Source organism: Molossus molossus, unplaced genomic scaffold (genome assembly GCF_014108415.1).
Source record: "Molossus molossus isolate mMolMol1 unplaced genomic scaffold, mMolMol1.p scaffold_m16_p_17, whole genome shotgun sequence".
NCBI classification, from domain to species: Eukaryota; Metazoa; Chordata; class Mammalia; order Chiroptera; family Molossidae; genus Molossus; species Molossus molossus.
The window spans coordinates 67,448,964-67,467,362 of record NW_023425352.1 but is presented as its reverse complement, the minus strand read 5'-3'; the positions used below and the strand labels follow the sequence as shown (position 1 = coordinate 67,467,362).

The 18,399-nt window shown below is 39.4% G+C and overlaps 1 protein-coding gene across 30 annotated transcripts in view; it reads left to right on the top strand.

The window, feature by feature from the left end:
• Window positions 1-18,399, top strand: part of MARCHF8 (membrane associated ring-CH-type finger 8) — a 184,605-nt gene that overhangs the window by 19,932 nt on the left and 146,274 nt on the right. For 10 of the 30 annotated variants that reach the window (XR_004959965.1, XR_004959967.1, XR_004959966.1 and 7 more), the window contains exons 2-4: window positions 4,257-4,323; window positions 11,939-12,053; window positions 12,808-12,928. The exons of 1 other annotated variant lie outside the window; for it this stretch is intronic. The gene's annotated coding sequence lies outside the window, so the exon portion shown is untranslated. Of the gene's footprint in view, window positions 1-3,037; window positions 3,056-4,256; window positions 4,324-4,947; window positions 5,075-11,938; window positions 12,054-12,807; window positions 12,929-18,399 lie in introns of those variants that run through there. 19 more of the 30 variants (XM_036264740.1, XM_036264744.1, XM_036264729.1 and 16 more) reach the window with 10 other exon arrangements.

The window sequence follows — 18,399 nt, the reverse complement described above, 5'->3', positions numbered from 1 at the left end:
CTTGGGTGCTTGTTGTTATCTTGTTCTGTAAATCACTACTTCTGTCTTCTAGTTCATCTAACTGCTGTTGATTCCGTCCTGTGTGTTCTTTATTTCAGAGGTTGTATTCTTCATTTCTGACTCGTTCTTTTCTGTGGTTTCATTGTCCTTTTTAATGCTTACCATCTCTTTGTTTAAGTTCTCGCTGAGATCATCCATTTTTCCCCAAAGGTGCTTGAGCATCCTGATAACCATTCTTTCTCTGCATCTGGTATATTGGTTGCTTCCATTCCATTTAATTATTTTTATAGGAATTTCTATTCTTCTTTCATATTTTTTTGTCTCTGTTTATTTGGTAGATCTGTTATTGTTCCAAAACTTGTTATGATGGCTTTATGATGTAGGTGTCTTGTTGGGCTCAGTGGCACAATCTTCTAGATTACCTGAGCTCAGTGCTCCAGGAATGTGTCTTGTGGGTTATGTGCACCCTCCTGTTGTTGTTGAACCTCCCAAGCTTTAGAACCTCAGTAGGGTGGGGCAACCAGAATTGCGAGGACAGGGTTGGTAAGTCCCCTACTTCTTTGCCATGCAGTCAGGCACACAATAAGAGGAAAGTGGCCTCTACTCCAGAACTGTACCTCTTAGCCTCTGCCAAAGTCTCCAACTCTAGCTTCCTCAGGAGGACCGTGCCACAGGTTCGGGTTGGGTGTAGCCAGCTGTCCCCTCTGCAGGAGCAAACTCAGCAGGATGAGGCCTGGGGCTCAGGAGGGCACATCAAAAGAATCTTCGCCCTGGCTGGTTTGGCTCAGCGGTTGGAGCGTCGGCCTATGGTCCGGAGAGACCCAGGTTCGGTTCCTGTTGGGGGCGCGTGCCTTGGTTGTGGTTTGTCCCCGGCCCTGCTTAGGTCGTGCAGAAGGCGGCCACTCGATGTGTCCCTTTCACGTCAATGTTTCTCTCTCTCTTTCTCCTTTCCACTCTATCTGAACAAAAAATGGAAAAATGTCCTCGGGTGAGGATTAAAAAAAAAAGAATCTTCCATTGAGGGTGATGCTGGCTGATTTTGCAGGAGGGGGTGAAGCACTTCGTCCAGTCTCAGACCATAGTGTCTGAGGGAGACACTGTGAATGTCCCAGCTCTAAGCAGCATTCCCTTTCCTTCACAGAGCTGATCTCAGCAGGGTGGGGCCACTGGGACTCGGGAGAGCAATACTCAGAGGTATTGTCAGTGAGCCTGTAGGAAGGGGTGGGCTCTTTTTCTTCTTCCCAGGCAAAAGCTCTGAGGAAGGCATGCACTGAAGGTCCCGGCTCTGAACTCTCAGATCCTCCTTCGGGAATGAGCAGGGCAGGGCCTCAGCAGCCAGAAGGCAGGTCAAATTAGTCTCCTGTTGGGGAATAGCATGGGCTGAGCTCCCAGGGTGAGATAGGAGTGCCTCCCCACACACGATATAACCACACAACCCAGCACCTGCCTGTCTGATTCCCAGATAAAAGCCTCCCCAGTAGCTGCACTCTGAAAGTCCCAGCTCTGTGTGACATTCTGATCCCTTCACATGACTGAACTTAACAGGACTGGCCCACAGGTTGTATAAGGGCAGGCCAAGCAATTCAGCGGTTGGTGGGAGTACTGGCATGCACTGGAGGCCGGGAAGAATGGTCTCTTTTCCAAAGCTACACAGTTCAGTCACTCTCTGAGTCTCTGCCAAGAGCTTCTTCAGAAAAAGAATGCCCTAAAGTGTCCTGCTTGGTTCAGTCAGCAGATCCCTCTGCAGGATCCAAGCGTGGCAGAGTGGGGTGTTGCCAGTAGTTGGAGGACCCAGAAGTGCATTCCCCAGCTGGTGCTGTAACACTAGGAGTGCTCAGCTCTGGGAAGATGGCATCTGGATCTCTAGCAGACTCCCTTTTCTCCCAGGTGGACCCAATCCCCACTGATTTTTACCATCAGATGCTTTGTGGGCTCCTCTTCCCATCTCTTGCTCTGGGTTGGGTATCCCTCTGTGGGATTGCAGCCCCATGCTTCTTAGGGGAGAGAGTTTTGCAGCTGAGATATCCCTCTGGCTTCTCTCAGCCACTGTACGTGGGTACGGTGTCCAGTCCTTTCCACACCTCCACCCTTCTTACCAGTCTCTATGTGCTCTCTTCTGTGAATCCTTGGTTATAATATTTCAGTTCAGCTAGCCTTCAGTTGGTTATTCAGGTTGATTGCTCTATAATTTAGCTGTAAATCTGATTTGCTGTTGGGAGCAGGTGAGTGTAGCTTCCACCTACTCTGCAGCCATCTTGGAACCCTTACTATATTCTTCTTAATGTTTTATTACATTTGTATGAATTAGGCAGATAAAATACTTCATTTGCTTGGTGCTTATTTTGTTCATGGCACACAGTCACTCTTATGTGGAAGAGTCTTTGGGAAATGATTGACACCATGAGACTCCGCTTGGCTAATGTTTCTCACGAAGCTCCATGCCATGAATTCCTTCTGTGTTACTCCCAGAAGGATTAGATTGCTTTTAGGTGACTTTCTTCAGGGTAGTTGATGTGGAAGAAGATACTTTAATACTCTAACCTGATTTGTAAGTTAAAATGACCTTTTATTGTATACTAGGAGGGCACATACTGTAAACCTTTACATTATCTTGATTTCTTAAAAAATTAACTTTATTTTCAGAAAGGCTAGCTTTTATATCGGATTCTGTCAAAGCACTAAAATTTTGAGGAATTACCGGAAGTCTTAAGTTTGCTAATTCTGTTGTGATAATGTTAGGAATGTTCTGGTACATACCCAGGTTGCATAGTGATTAAGGATATAGGCTTTGGAGCTCGTTTCAACACTTACTGTAAGACCTGAGGCCTGGGTTACTTCACCATACAGTGGGAATGATAACAATTACACTGTTTCATGTGGTTGTGATCATGTGTTTTTGTTTTAACTTGTTAAAACTGAAAATATTCTCTACTTTCAATTCTATTACAAATATAGCATCTAATACGACTTGGTATATAGTTCTGAGGGTACTGGACTTAAGAGTTTGGAAATGTGAGTTTCACTACCGACTTTATAAGTAGCTGCTTGACCTCTGGTGAGCAACCTTGCTTCATTTTTCTCTGCCTGGCTTGATTCTTTATAAAAGTGGGGCTGGGTTTGAATTGGTTGATCTGAGATTCCTTCTAGTTCTTCCATTCTGTGGGTTTCTTGTTTTTTTTCCTCCCACAAATCATAATTGAGCCAACTGTTACGCAGTTCATGAGGAGAGCACATTTTACAACCTGGGGAAGAAAAAGTCTTAGAGTGGGGAGCATAAGATAATTTTACAGAAACATTAAGGGCTGATACATTGAGAATAATTAGGTTTATTTCACCTGATTCTAATCTGGGGTGAAATGAACAACAAGAGATGGAAGGGAGGCACTCTTGACTCAGCATAATGAACACATTTCTAACACGACTGTCCAAAGTACAAGTGGGCCATCTTAAGTGCTGTATGCTTCCTAACACTGAAAGGGCAAAGGTCAAGGTTATACTGGCAAAGGATGCTTCAGAGTCAGGTCCAGGTTATTTAAGCCTCAGCTAGGGATGGGGCTGGATGACTTCTCTAACCTTCTGGCCTCCCATGGGTAGAAATTATGGCATGATAAAGTTGTTAAAGTAATCAAGAAAAAACTGCATTGCAGTGTGGTCAATAACTATAACTGGATTATAATAATAATGACTAAATTCTTATTTATCTGCACTTTTTTTGGCTGAAGTGCAGACTTCTGAGTTTTTGAAATGTTTATTCTAAGTTTTGAAAATGTTGCTTTACTTAAAAATTTTTTTTCTTTATTGATTTTTAGAGAGAGAGGGAGAGGGAGAGATGGAGAGAAACATTGATGAGAGAGAAACATTGATTGGCCACTTGTTCCATGCCCCCCCACTGAGGATTGGGCCCACAACTTGGGCATGTGCCCTGACTGGGAATCGAACTGGTAAACTCCTGGTGCATGGGTTGATGCTCAACCACTAAGTCACACCGGCTGGGCAAAAAAATGTTGCTCTCCTTAAGTCTTGTTTAGTTTTTGATGATTCACCTGGGAAAAGCAGCACCATTATTTTCTTTATTTTGAGTGATCTTTGAATGCTTGCCACTTTTCTTTTAAGCAAAGCTGGGAACTGTGAGTTTGGTTGCTTAGGTCCTATTGAGATATGCAACTAAATTTGTCATCGACTATGTGGGTGCATTGCCAACTTCTCTGGAGATGTTTACCATTCTGGGCAATTTTGATAATGTTATCTTCTTACAGTTTCTGCTGTGGAGCAGTCTTTGAAGAAATATATGATATGTGGAGGAGCAAACTCTTGGGGAGAAAGGTATTCTTATTACTTTTATTAAATTATAATTTTCTTTTTCCCAGTTCCTGACATGGAATTTTGGTCACCAAAGGAACAGTTCTCTTACCCTTTCTTTAGCATCTGGTTGAGGAGGGGTGTGTGTGTGTGTGTGTGTGTGTGTGTGTGTGTTTGTGTACATATTCTAAACTACCTCAGGTCTCCTTTATCCACTGGTGTCATGTTTCTGATGAGTTGGGATTAGACTCTAGTGTACGAGTGGATAAATCAATTTTATGGCAGGCTTCTCATCCTGAGCACTGTTGACATTTGGTGTTGGATAATTCTTTGTTGTGGGGCTGTCCTGTGCATTGTAGTGTGCTTAGTAGCATCTCTGGCCTCTTCCTACTAGTGCTAGTGGAACCTCCCCAGTTATGCCAACCAAAGATAGCTCCAAGACATTGCCGAAAGTCCCCTGGGCAGCAAAGTCACCCAAATTGAGAACCACTGACTTATGGATGCCTCTCAGCCAGCCCTCTGCCTCAGTTGTGGCCATCCCACTGTCGTCTGGTTTCTCCATGTTGCCAGCCTAGCTCATAACCTCCTCCCCCTGACTGTGTATTGCTAATTAGGTGGAAAGTTGCCAGATGGAAGGTGGAATCAGTTGGGAGTAGGGCAGAGCTGGTCAGGTGTGGCTGAGCACTGGTGGCAGTTAATGATTATACTTAAAAACAAGTGTTCTTTGACACGAGAGTGAGCTGACAGTGACACCGGTGGTCCTAGCACAGAACAGGTATGTGGCATCTTCCTGTTGTCTGAAGCCTGCCTGGGAGTATGGGTTTTGAAAGACAGCTCCAGGGATGTTTTCTCCTTACTATTTTTTGAAAGGATAAAGAAAACAGAAACTGCTTCTTGATGAACTTCCATGTTCAATTTAGATTTCATTTTTGAGGTGACTTTAGTAGTTAGAGGGAGTCAGTAATTTTTTTTTTTACATGTATGAAATGACATGGGAGAATTTGTAAATATAAAGTGGGAAATATTTACTGAGTGCAACCCGGCATGATGCCATACTCTAAGAAACTCTCAGAGTGCTCAGGGAGTGAGGCAGGTAACTGCGCATGATACACCCTATAAGGAATGGTATTTCTGTACTGGGAGGGGGCTGGTGGTGAGGGATGGCTAGGGAGAGATCTCATAGATAAACCCAAGACTTGGAACAGGTGTTCACAGTTCTTGTTATTCATTTTCAAACAATTAATGTTTGTCATTAGTACTTTTATTCTGGGCTTTAATAAACATTTTTTTTTAACCTAGTCTAGGTCATCCTGAATGCCTATTTATTTTATAAATTTTATTCTCTTAACATTTATTGCGCAACACTTCGTATTTTAATAACTTAATGACTGCATATTGCATTTTATGTTATATTCTAATTACTTAACTTTTCCTATTTAATATAGTTATTTTAAAGAATTTTGCTACTGTAAATATCCTTTGATGGATATCTTTGGTCATACATTTTAATCCATAGATCAGATGACTTCTTTAGGATAGTGTAATGAACTAGAATCACTGGCTAAGATGGTGTGGGTATTTTTTATAATTAAAATTATTGGAGCGATATTGGTTAATAAAATTATATAGGTTTCAAGTGTACATTTCTATAATATATCATCTGTTTTTGCAGTGTGTGTTTACCACCCAAAGTCAAAACTCATTCTGTCACCATATATTTGACTATCTTTACATTTTATTTTTAGAGCTCTTGATTCCTGTTACTAAACTGCCCTCCTGAAAGGTTCTAATTAACACTTCTATTAGCAGAGTGTTGAGTGACCCTTTAGAGCATCCTTGCCAAAGTTGGGTGCCAGGTGCAAAACATCTCATTTTTGTCTTTCTTTGCCTGTTTAAATTATTGGTGAAGTTGATTTGTTGTTGTTTTGTTTTCTTCTTTAGAAGTTCATTAGTTCCATTTGTAAATTGGCTGTGCATGTCTTTTTCCCCTTAATCTTTTGGGGGTATTACTGTTTTTTTTTTCTGATTCCTTTATACAGTTTATATATATACATACATACATACATATATATATACACACACATATATATATACGTTCTTTCAAAAATTTTGTTTATTATTAATGTTTATTTTATAATTATGATTTATTCAGCATAGCGTTAGACAATCATATACTTTACAAAGTGTTCCTCCCAATATTTCTAGTACCCATGTGGCACCATACATAGTTATTACAATATTGGTGACTGTATTCCCTATGTTTTACTTTATATCCCCATAACTGTTTTGTAACTAGCAATTTGTACTGCTTAATCCATTCATCATCTTGTTTTTGTTCTTGTGAATCCTTACCCAAGGATATTCCTCCACTGATTTTTAGATAGAGTGGAAGGGAAGGAGGGAGAGAGAAAGAGAAAAAGAGAAAGAGAAAAGAGAGAGAGACATTGATTGGTTGCCTCCTGCATGACCCTTGACCAGGAATCGAACCTGTGACCCTTTGGTTCATGCACTGACGCTCTAACCACTGACCCACACTGCCAGGGCCTCTATGGCATCTTTATACTGTTTATATCTTCTGTTCATGGTTCTCAACTCCCTCTGACCTTGGCCTGCTTATGAATCTTTGAGGAACTTCTTTCACTCCATGTATTCTTTCAGCTTCCACTCCCTTTAATATGTGCTTAATTCCCAGTATGGATTCTGGCCCCATGTGTCCAGATTTCACTTAACTAGCCTCTCCCCAGCCACAGTATTGGTTATCCTTGGGTCTGAGGGTTCTCTGTGTATTGGGGCAAGGAAGGCTCATAGGACCAAAACTTGACTGCCTGTAGCCCCTCCCTCAGCTGGGTGCCATGGTGACATGTCTAACCTATATCCTTCTAAACTGTTTAGTATTCTTTTTGGAACCATGTTTGATATAAAAGTTCCCTACCTGTTCCCTATCTGTGATCCTGTTGCAGAAATAAGTTTGGGAAATTAAAAATGGCTAGCCTGTTTATTCTTGTGTGAAAACTGTTATGGATATAATGCATATTTGGAATTTCTTTGTTTCTGGGATTCTAGCCAAGAAGGAAATGTAGATTTCTAGTAATGATAATGGAGGTTTTAATTTTAGAGATTTAATGTTCATGTTTACTGAAATGTCAGTATCCATAAGTGCATTTCCAGTTAACTGAAAACAAGTTTTTATATGTATGAATCAGTAATAATAGTGTTCTATACTATAATATCAAATGAAAAATCATAGCATGTTTGTGGATGGTAGACATTTAACTGTCATCTGTATACCACTGTACAGTTTACAAGACATTTTCCACATTAGTTATGTCATTATTTATAAGAGCCCTAAAGTTAAAAGGCATAAAGGCAAAGGGACACAAGGAGTCCTGCTAACTGAGAAAAGTAAGGAAGGCCCAGTCTTCACAGCTCGCTGATTTGGAGCAGCGTCTGGGGCTCAGCCTGGGCGAGCCTTCACCAGCCAAGGGATCCTGAGCATGCGCGTCCACTGCTCTGTATCTGTCCCCATGGGTGAGATGGAGGTAATAGTAGGATCTGCCTCAGAGGGTGATGAGAACCGACTTAGTATAAAGTGTGTGAAACTGGCCTATGGAGCAATGAGCACTCTCTTAGTATTTGTTCTGGTGCAGGCTTGTGAGCAGTGGTGGCAAGCCCAGGTCTCAGACCAGGTCCCCTAACCCTGAATCTTGTACTTTCATATTGTGCTGCCTTTGATGGCCTATTAAGTTTATGATACATTTACTCCCTAATAATTTCCAGATGATTAGAACAAGGCAAGGTTATTTATTTCCTTGACTAAAATTTATGTTCTTCCTAAATAATTGAAATTTCCAGAAAATTACTTTTTAAACCATACTTTTTCTGTTTTAAGATAACATTCATATGGATTATTTTGTTGGTTTGAGAAGGCAAGAATTGTCAAAGCATAAATGAGACTTTATTATACATTCTGTATTAAATTTTACTATTTTCTTCCTGTTAGGCCTCAAAATGTTCTACTTTATATAGATTTTGTTTCTTCAAAATTAAGTTTTATTTGTGCTACTATATAATAGTAAAAAAAAAAAAAAATCAGTCAGTCTAGGAAAAGTGGCAGTTCCTTAGTGATTTACCCGTTTTCTTCCTGGATGCTCTCCAGCTGCACTGTTAATACGTGTCTGTTATACACACACATAGCCTTGTGTTTGTGCATATACACACATACCCAAACCCAGCCTGCTGGAGGCCCAGCTGGGAGCTCCCACCCCTGTACCCACGACTGTAAGTACAACCATTGTTGCCAGTGCAAAGTCATCATGTTTAGAGGGCAGCCATCATGGCTGGGTCACCAGGATGGTCATCATCACCAGTGCTGCTCTCGGTTTGGTGGCTAACAGCTGCTGCTTCTTGTGCTGCCAAGTCCTCAGATTTTATTGTTTTACAGAGCCTTTTAGAAAAGTGCCTTTAACTCTAGCTCACTTGTTTTATGCAGCATAGTGTGAGTGATAGACACCTTATTGTCTTCCAAGCTACACTCTGTTCTCATGTTGTCTGGCTTACTTGGATTAAACCTAGGCTCTTGAATTAGAATGAGTTTCCTCCTAAGATTTCTTGGTCTTTTCTGTAAACAGACCTTTGACAAGTCTGACCCTGCCAATGTCCTCAGTCTTGTGTGTGGAAAAAAATCTCTTTATCTTTCCTAGAGTGGTCCCCATGGAGGCTCAGCTGGGAGTTGTACTTTGGAAGAATAATGTATGAAAGTGATTTTTTTCTTTTTAAAAATATGTCTTCATTGATTTTAAAGAGAGAAAGGGAGAGAGGGAGAGAGAGAGAAACATTGGTGAAAAGGAAACATCTGGCCAGGGCTGAAAATGATTTTCAAAGGTAGCAATTTACTCAGGGTTCAACTTTCTAAGGTAGAAATACCAAAGTTAATTAAAACTATAGTAATAGGCAGAAAGTACCAATGATCCTTTTTCTTACATATTTGGTACATAGTTATACTATGGTAGATTATTGTTATTGAATTTATTTTATTTACTTTTTTAGCCTCACCCGAGGGCATTTTTGCATTTATCTTCAGATAGAACAGGAGGAAGAGAGGAAGGAAGAGAGAGAAACATCATTGCGAGAGAGACACATCGAGTACTTGCCACCCACACGACCCCAATCAGGGCCGGGGACAAACTGTAACCGAGGTACGTGCCCATAGTGGAACCGAACCCAGGACTCTCTGGTCTGCGGGCCGATGCTCTAACCGCGAAGCAAAACGGGCCAGGGCTGTTATTGAATTTATAGCTGAATCATTATTATTATTATTTTGTAGGTCTGAATAGGCATAGTTAACTGGAAGTCTGTTGAATAAGGCTTGGCACAGTGCTTTCCTAAGTACCAGATCTAAGGATTCTTAGATTGGCACTGTGTCCTTATCAGCAGTCTTGCCATCATGGTTGTAGGACACCCGTGTAGGACACTAGGAGGAGTGGTAAGCCTCTGTTGAATGTAAACATGAAAGGACTATTGCTTCTATAGTCATTGCTGCCTCATTTGACTTCTCGTAGCTGTGGGCCTGCCTCTTCTGGCCCCTCATGCTATTCAGAGTGATCCTGAAGCCAGTTCCAGCCCTGTCTGTCCTCTTTTCTACACTGGGCTTTTGTATCTTCTGTTCACATTCATATTTCTGACCTCTCACATTTCCTTTAAGGGCTAGTTATTTTGTGTTTTCTTAAAAAATATGATTGCTCTATCATCAGAAGAATTATACTTTGAAAGCTGTTGTGTTAGTTAGAGGCATGTATAGGATAGAATAGGCAATGGGTAGGAAATATTAAGAACAAGCATCTTGGTTTAATGGGTATAGAGTTCTAGTTTTTCAACTAGAAAAGTTCTGGAGAACTTTTCACAACAATGTGAATATACAGCATTTAACCCTATTAAACTATAAACCTAAATGTGATTAATTTGATAAATTTTGCTACATGTTTTTTACCACAATAAAAGAATAAGCATCATTTGTGGAATTTAGATTTAAAAGATTAGCCCTGGCTGGTTTGGCTCAGCGGTTAGAGCGTCGGCCTGTGGTCTGGAGAGACCCGGGTTCGGTTCCCGGTAAGGGCCGTACCTCGGTTGCAGTTTAACCTCGGTTGCATTTTGTCCCCGGCCCTGGTTGGGTCCTGTGGTCGATGTGTCCCTTTCACGTCGATGTTTCTCTCTCTCTTTCTCCCTCCCTCCCACTCTATCTGAACAAAATGTCAAAAAATGTCCTCGGGTGAGGATAAAAAATAAATAAAAATAAAAGGTTAAATGCAGGGTTTGGGATTTTTTGTCTCATTTTTTTGCATTTGGTAATATTTACTCGTTCTCTACTACAAATTGAATCAACAGCTTAAAGTTATTGGAGAGTTTAACCAGAGCAAGGGCGATATATAACAAACAGAATTTATTAATTTAAATTTATTGAGCACCTCCTATGTAGCATGCTCTGTGCTTTTAGTTTATAATTTAGACAAACGAGGGCATGCATTTCTGAGGGCAGACCGGAAAGCGTCTGAGTATTGCTACTGATGCCACAAGAACTGAAGGGAAAACTTGTATAAACCATGAATGTATAGTCATTTTTCAAATTTTTAAAACTTAGTTAAGGAAAATTTTAAATATATATAAAAGTGGAGAAACAGTGCCGTGAACTGCTGTGGACACACCCGGCGCCCACTCAGCCGTTTTGTTTCCTTGTGCCCCTTTCCCACTGCATTTCTTGAAGCAAATTCTAGTTATTATATCATTTTATCTAAATATTTCAGTACTTCCACTGAAAGTTAAGGCTATTTTCTTAAAATTAATCACAATACCATTATCATTCCAAAGGTATTTTGCACTCTTTTTGCAGTTGATTTATATAAATCAGGATCTAAATAAGGTCCATCTACACATTACATTCAGTTGATCTGTTTGCTTTAAAATCTTTTAACCTGTAGGTTTCATTCATTCATTCATTCATTCATTCATTCATTCATATTCAGTGCATCTCACTGGTATCATTTAACATGTTTATCCCCCACCCACCCCGTGTTCCTATCAACTGAATGTTAGTTTTAGAGGTTTGATTTTATTTAGGTTCATTTTTGTTGTAAGAATATTTTATACACATGGTTTGCAACAGCATATAATATCTGATTATGTTTTTCTTCGGTATGTTAGTGGCCACTTATAATTTGCATGCCTCCATTATTTAGTTAGGGGTTTGTGAGATGTTGCTATTCTGGTGTCATCATTTCTTCTTCATTTATTAGCTGTGATACTTCCATGGAGAAGTTTCTCTTTCAGTTACTTGGTTACTCGGAGGCACACTTTATACAGGGAAAACGGGTTAAATAAATGATTCTTTTCCTTTATTTACAACTCTTCGAGGGTCCTTAATAGCTCCAAAAATAGCTAATGATGTCTTTTTGTTTATTTTTAACAATATCATTATTAAACACACAAATTTTAACACATTTGATTATTTTTAAAGTCCATTATAGTTAGTATTTTCACTGGTAATCAAATTATCCCTTTGTTGGCCAGTGAGAACACCTTTAGGTTGGTTCTTGAGTTCTTTTGACATGCACACCTTTGATGTCTTACTGTTTTCTGGTATGATAAGAAATCTAGGTTCATCTTGCGCATTTTCAACAGCAGATCTGGAAACAGCCCTTTCTTGGAGCCTGGTTCCTTTGAGTGGGAATTTGTATTCAAGGATCACTGTTGGGATACCACAGGTTAGTTGTTGCTTCTAGGTTTTCTCAATGGCCAGAGCTAGAAAAGATTTTGTTTTTAAGAGAAAATACTTCATGAGTGTCATACTGATTTTTCCAATTTTAATTTAGGAATATAGATTTCTGTTGAACTTCTTTGATTTCACATTTGTATCTCTTGCTGAAAATCTTGGTTTCTAACAATATTGATACCATTCTTATTTATCAATAGTATTACTAATAATACAGTTACTGAAAATGGTTTAAGAATTTAAAACATATTTCTCCAGTTCTTTTTATTCTTAGGATATATTCTTCTAGGGATTATGGTAAAAATTTATTTTAAGTTATTTGAAATAATTCTTTTTTGCATGGTTATACTGAGTCAATAAATATTTAGGTTTGTTTCATTATGCTTTTAAATTTTAGGGAGTAAAATACTTTTAGATTAAAAAAAATTGTTAATATTTTTGGAAAACATACATAGTTCCTGAGCCAAGTCTGCAGAACAAAGCAAAATAAATAATAAATAAATAAATAGCTTTTATCCTGTTCCCTCTGTTCCTCTCTCCCCGTCATTCCATTTAAAACATATAAGCAAGTATGTGTGCATGCATGTGCACTCCTGTGTACTTGCTGCCTCCCAACCCAATCTTAGATGAGTGGTTGCAAACTATACATAATTTTCTCTTCTTGGTTTTTACTCTTTCTATTATTTCCTGGAGATCACTCATACAACTATATAGAGACATTCTTTATGGTTGTTTTTTTTTTACAGTTATATAATATTTCATTGTGTGAATGTGCTGTAATTTAATCAATCACTCCCATATTATTGGACATTTGGATTGTGGTTAGAGAGTCTTGGCTGTTATAAATAGTGCCATAGTGAATACCTGGTACGTATATACTTTTTTTGAACTTTTGCTTCTCTACAGGGGGATTTTAGTTTTAGGTAGAATAGCTTGGCTTCAGGGAGCATTCAGATGCAAGGTTACTTTCCTAATGGATTGTTCTGGTAGTAGTAGGCAATGTGGTAGCCTATCTTTTGACCTAGGGTAAGAGTTTTCTTTGAGTAAGAGTAGAGTGCTGAATCGTTGTTTTGGTATATATTATGTACATATAGTAACTTCTATATTTTCTAGTTTTAATTTTTTAAAAGTAGTTTGAGACTTTAGAAACTTCGAAGCAGTCTGAGTACAAAATTCTAGTGGTTTAGAATTTTTTTCCTAGTCTTTTGTAGTTGTCTTATAAACGAAAAAAATTTTAAGGAAAATAGTGCCTTTATGGATAATTTCCAAAGTATTCAACTTAATTTTTATAGAAATAGTAACTTCTTAATTTTGTAGCCACATTTTTGCTCATTTATGATCAGTTTACATAGTATTAAATTCAATTATGCAATTGCAGTAGTGAGTACAAAGTGATATAACCAGGTTTGGGTATGTTAAAAGAAAAATTTCCACATAGTTGACTGATCTAGTAGGCTTTGTTCAACAATTCATGAATTTGGCAGCATCCAATCTAGCAAATAGAAAGGAGCTCCAAAGAGCTGTAGAAGGTGAGAGATTTTTATAGACCAAAGTGAGCAGGAACAAGGAAGTAATAGGGCATTAGCTGACTAGTTAAAGCAGGCTAACTTTCCTTACATAAAGCAAAGAGAAGCCTGGGAACTGGATTAGGTAATTGGTATTAAGCAGGCAAGTGCTGATTGGTTGACCTGGACCTTCCTTTTTCTGGAGAGCTAAGCATAGAAACTTAGTTAAGTTTTAGTTTGCTGACATGAGATTTAGCATGAGTTTCTCCATCTTGGGCATATTACTTTTAACAGGGACAAATAGATTTTTGATATGCATTTAACTGGTGGGAGTAGAAATGTGGACATCACTGTAGCTTACAAAATGTGAGCAGTCTATATGTTCTGGCATTAGCTAATATAATTTGAAATTTCTCAGTTCCCCATGGGAGTCTGGCATTTAGAAGGTACTCAGAAATTTTTGGGTAAACCATTTCAGTGTTTGGGTCAGATTTGCTTCATTTTTTATTTATTTTTATTTTATTATTATTTTTTTTTATCCTCACCCGAGGATATTTTTCCATGTTTTGTACAGATAGAGTGGGAGGGAGAGAGAGGAAGGGAGAGAGAGAGAGAAACATCGACGTGAAGGGACACATCGAGTGGCTGCCACCTGTACGAACAACCAGGGCCGGGGACAAACTGCAACCACAGTACGTGCCCTTAGCAAGAACTGAACCCGGGTCTCTCTGGACCGCAGGCTGATGCTCTAACCACTGAGCAAAACCGGCCAGGGCTCTTTTTTATTTTATTTTGTTTTTTATTGAATTTTTTGGAGTGTCACTGGTTAACAAAGTTATACAGGTTTCAGGTGCACAATTCTGCCTCACATCATCTGTATACTGTAGTGTATATTCAACCCAAGTCAAATATCCATTTATCACCATTTATCTCCCCAGACTGGCCTTCTTATCCCTATGAAAATACATCTTGTCAATTTGTTTGAGTAGGTTGATTCAGACATTTCATGTCTCCTCAAAGGGAGGGGATTTACAGTGAGCTAAAAAATCTCTGAGATGCCCTGGCCGGTTTGGCTCAGCGGTTAGAGCATCGGCCTGCAGTCCCGAGAGACCCGGGTTCGGTTCCCGCTAAGGGCATGTACCTCCGTTGCAGTTTGTCCCCGGCCCTGGTTGGTCGTGCGGGTGGCAGCCACTCGATGTGTCCCTTTCACATCGATGTTTCTCTCTCTCTCTCTCTCTCCCCCTCCCACTCTACCTGAACAAAAAATAGAAAAATGTCCTCAGGTGAGGATAAAAAAAATAAAAAAATAAATAAATAATCTCTGAGAAGTAATATTTGACTGTTGAAAAGTAAGTATTTTTATTACTTTAAAAAAATATATTGGGGTGACATTGGTTAATAAGCATATAGATTTTAAGTGTACAGTTCTGTCATACATCATCTGTACATTGCATTGTGTGTCCACCACCCAAAGTCAAGTCTTCCGTCACCATGTATTGACCCCCTTCACCCTTTACTATCCCACATGCCCCTTCCCTCTGGTAACCATCATACTGTTGTCTGTGTCTATGAGTTTTTGTTTGTTTGATTTTCTCGTTTATTTGTCGCTTTCAGTTTTATGTCCCACATATAAGTGAAATCATATGGTTGTAGACTTTTTCTTTCTGACATATTTCGCTTCAATAGATGATTGATAAAGAAGGTATGAACCCTGGCTGGTGTGACTTAGTTGGTTTGGCATTGTCCAGTGCACCAAAAGGTTGCTGGTTCCATTCCCCTCTGCCTGGGCTGTGGGCTCCGTCTCAGGTAGGGGGCATGCAGGAGGTAGCCTATCACATTGACGTTTCTCTTTCTTTTTCCCTCTGCCTTCCTCTCTCTCAAAAAATATATTAAAAAAAAAAAAAAGAAGCTATGGTACATAGCTTTGGCTAGGTAGCTCAGTTGGTTGAGGCATTGTCCTGTACAATGAAAGGTTGTGGGTTTCCTGGTCAGGGCATATACCTAGGTTGCAGAATCTCAGGGCTTGTATAGGAGGCAACCCATTGATGTTCCTCACACTGATGTTTCTCTCTTTCTACCTTCCCCTCTCTCTAAAAATTAGTTAAAAAAACATATCTGGCCCAGCAGGTGTGGCTCAGTGGTTGAGTGTTGACCCATGCACTAAGAGGTCGCCAGTTCAATTCCTGGTTAGGGCACATGCCCAGGTTGTGGGCCCAATCCCCAGTGGAGGGCATGTAGGAGGCGGCCAGTCAGTGTTCTCTCTCATCGATATTTCTATCTCTCTCTCCCTCTCCTTTCCTCTCTCTCTAAAATCAATTAAAAAAAACCCACCAAAAACATATCTGGCCCTTACCAGTGTTGTTCAGTGGTTAGAGCATTGGCCTACACACTAAGAGTCATGAGTTCGATTACCAGTCAAGGGTACATACGTGGGTTGCAGGTTTGATCCCTGGCTGGGGAGCATGCGGGGGCAACCAATCAATGTGTCTCTCATTGATATTTCTCTTTTTCTCTCTCCATCCCCTCTCTCCCTCCCTTTCATGTTCTCTAAAAATCAATGGAAAAAATGTCCTTGGGTGAGGATTTAAAAATATATATGGTACATATGTACAGTGGAAAAACTACTTAGCTATAAAAAAAAATGAAATACTGCCATTTGCCAACAACATGGATGGATCTTGAGAATAGTCTTCTAAGTGCAATATATTACTTTTAAGTTAGGCCTTGTGTTATTATTTTGATGATTGATTGAAATAATTTTTTACTAGAGAGTGCTATCTAGAGGGTGAAAAACTAAGAAGAATGGGTTTCAGGATCATAGGACAAACATTAAACCAAAGTTTTTACATTTCACTGTCCATGTGCAAATTAATATGATATTAGAATTACCCATTCTTAATAGACTTGAACCATCTTTGGGATTTATCCATAGAAAAATGATGCCAGTGTTGCTTTTCTCTCTTTCACCTTATTGCTTTGTTATGCATTTACATGTGTATCACAGGTGAGGCCGAACAGTTAGGAAACTGGAAGGATGCAAGGTTTAGTCATAAAGAAACACCAATTAATGTTTCACCCCTGCTCTATATAGAACACTGTAGGGACTATTAAAAAAATAGTTCAGAGATAATTCAGCCTTTTAAGTAGGCCAAACTTTATATGCTGCAGGGAATAATCTAAAACTGTATAGTATATTGTGTTAGGGTTCTCCAAGGAAACAGAATCAATAGGATACACACACACACACACACAGAGACACACACATTCATGCACCACTTAACAACCAGGATATGTTCTGAGAAATGCATCTTTAGGTGATTTCATCACTGTGCAAACATCATAGAGTGTGCTTACAACAGATGGTATAGCCTGCTGCACACCTAGGTTATATGGTATATCACCGTCCCAGATGTGGTCTGTCATTGACCGAAACATCATTATATAGCATATGACTGCATATGTATGTGTATACATATATAGTGGTATGTATATGTATATTTATAGTGTGTGTGTGTGTGTGTGTGTGAAGGAGAAAGAACTAGAGAGAGAGAATGTAAGAGAGAGAGGAAGAAAGAGATTGATTTTAAGAAATTGGCTCATGTGATTGTGGAGGCTAGCAGGTCCAAAACCTGCAGTGTAGGCTGGAAACCCAGATTCTGGAATTTGAGTTGGAAGGCATTCTGCAGGCAAAATTTTCTCTTTTTTCCAGGAGAGATCAGTCTTTTTTATTAAGACTGTCAAATGATTAGATGAAGCCTAAACACGTTATGAAGGATAATAGTCTGCTTTACTTAAAGTCTGCTGATTTAAACGTTAATCACATCTAGAAATATACCTTCATGGAAACATCTTGAATAATGTTTGACCAAAAAACTGGGTAGTGTATGTAGCCTAGTCAAGTTGGTGCATAAAACTAGCCATTCTCATATAATGCAGAATCATTTTATATATGGTTAAATGTCAGACTGTAAAGAATATTGGTTAAGTGCTGTGGGTATTAAGATGGGGGAGTTGTTTTGCTATTTATGGGCATACCGTGGAGATATTATGGTTCAGTTCCAGACTATAATAAAGTGAGTTGTAATTTTTTTGCTGGCAGAGAGTCTTGCCTTAAATTTGTAATAAACACAACACTGCGAAGCTTAATAAAGTGAAGTGCAATAAAGCGAGTTGTGTCTATATTTGCTCACAGAGGAGATGAGCTTTGAGATGGTGCTTATCTCAGGGACTTTTTGAAGGCCAGGGAATTTTTGGGCTGGTGGGCAGAGTGTGGAGAGCACCCCGGGAGGATGGATCAGAATGAACAAGGGTAGTGTTGACTATGGCATACGGGTCTTTGAAGAAGATCTGCCCTGTCTGGACAGATATACCTCAGACAGTGAGGGAGGTAAGAATGAATAGGTGAGGCTGTGCTCTGGTTTTTCCACCTGACTGCTGTTAGGTAGAGACGATGTTCCAGCCTGAGATGACAGCTGGCTGGGCAGGACTGTCTGCAGGACCAGCATTATGTGCTACATTATATAGTGTGATGTACTGAGAATTCCTTTTGCAGGAGGTCTTCAAGTGAAATATAACTGCCTTAGCTTTTCTGTTATAAAATGTAGACAAAATTATTTCCTCTATCAACTTAATAAAGATGCTTCAAAATATCTGGGTATTTGAGAAGAAACACGAGATCTTCAAGTGATGTGAATTGTTGCCAGAAGTAATTATAGTGTCTGAGCCTTGAAATATTCTGGATCCATTATTCTAAGGTAGAAATAGAGCCCAGAATCCCACCCCACCCCATTACAAGTTAAAAAACATAGTTATTTTTTTACATGTATTAAGTAT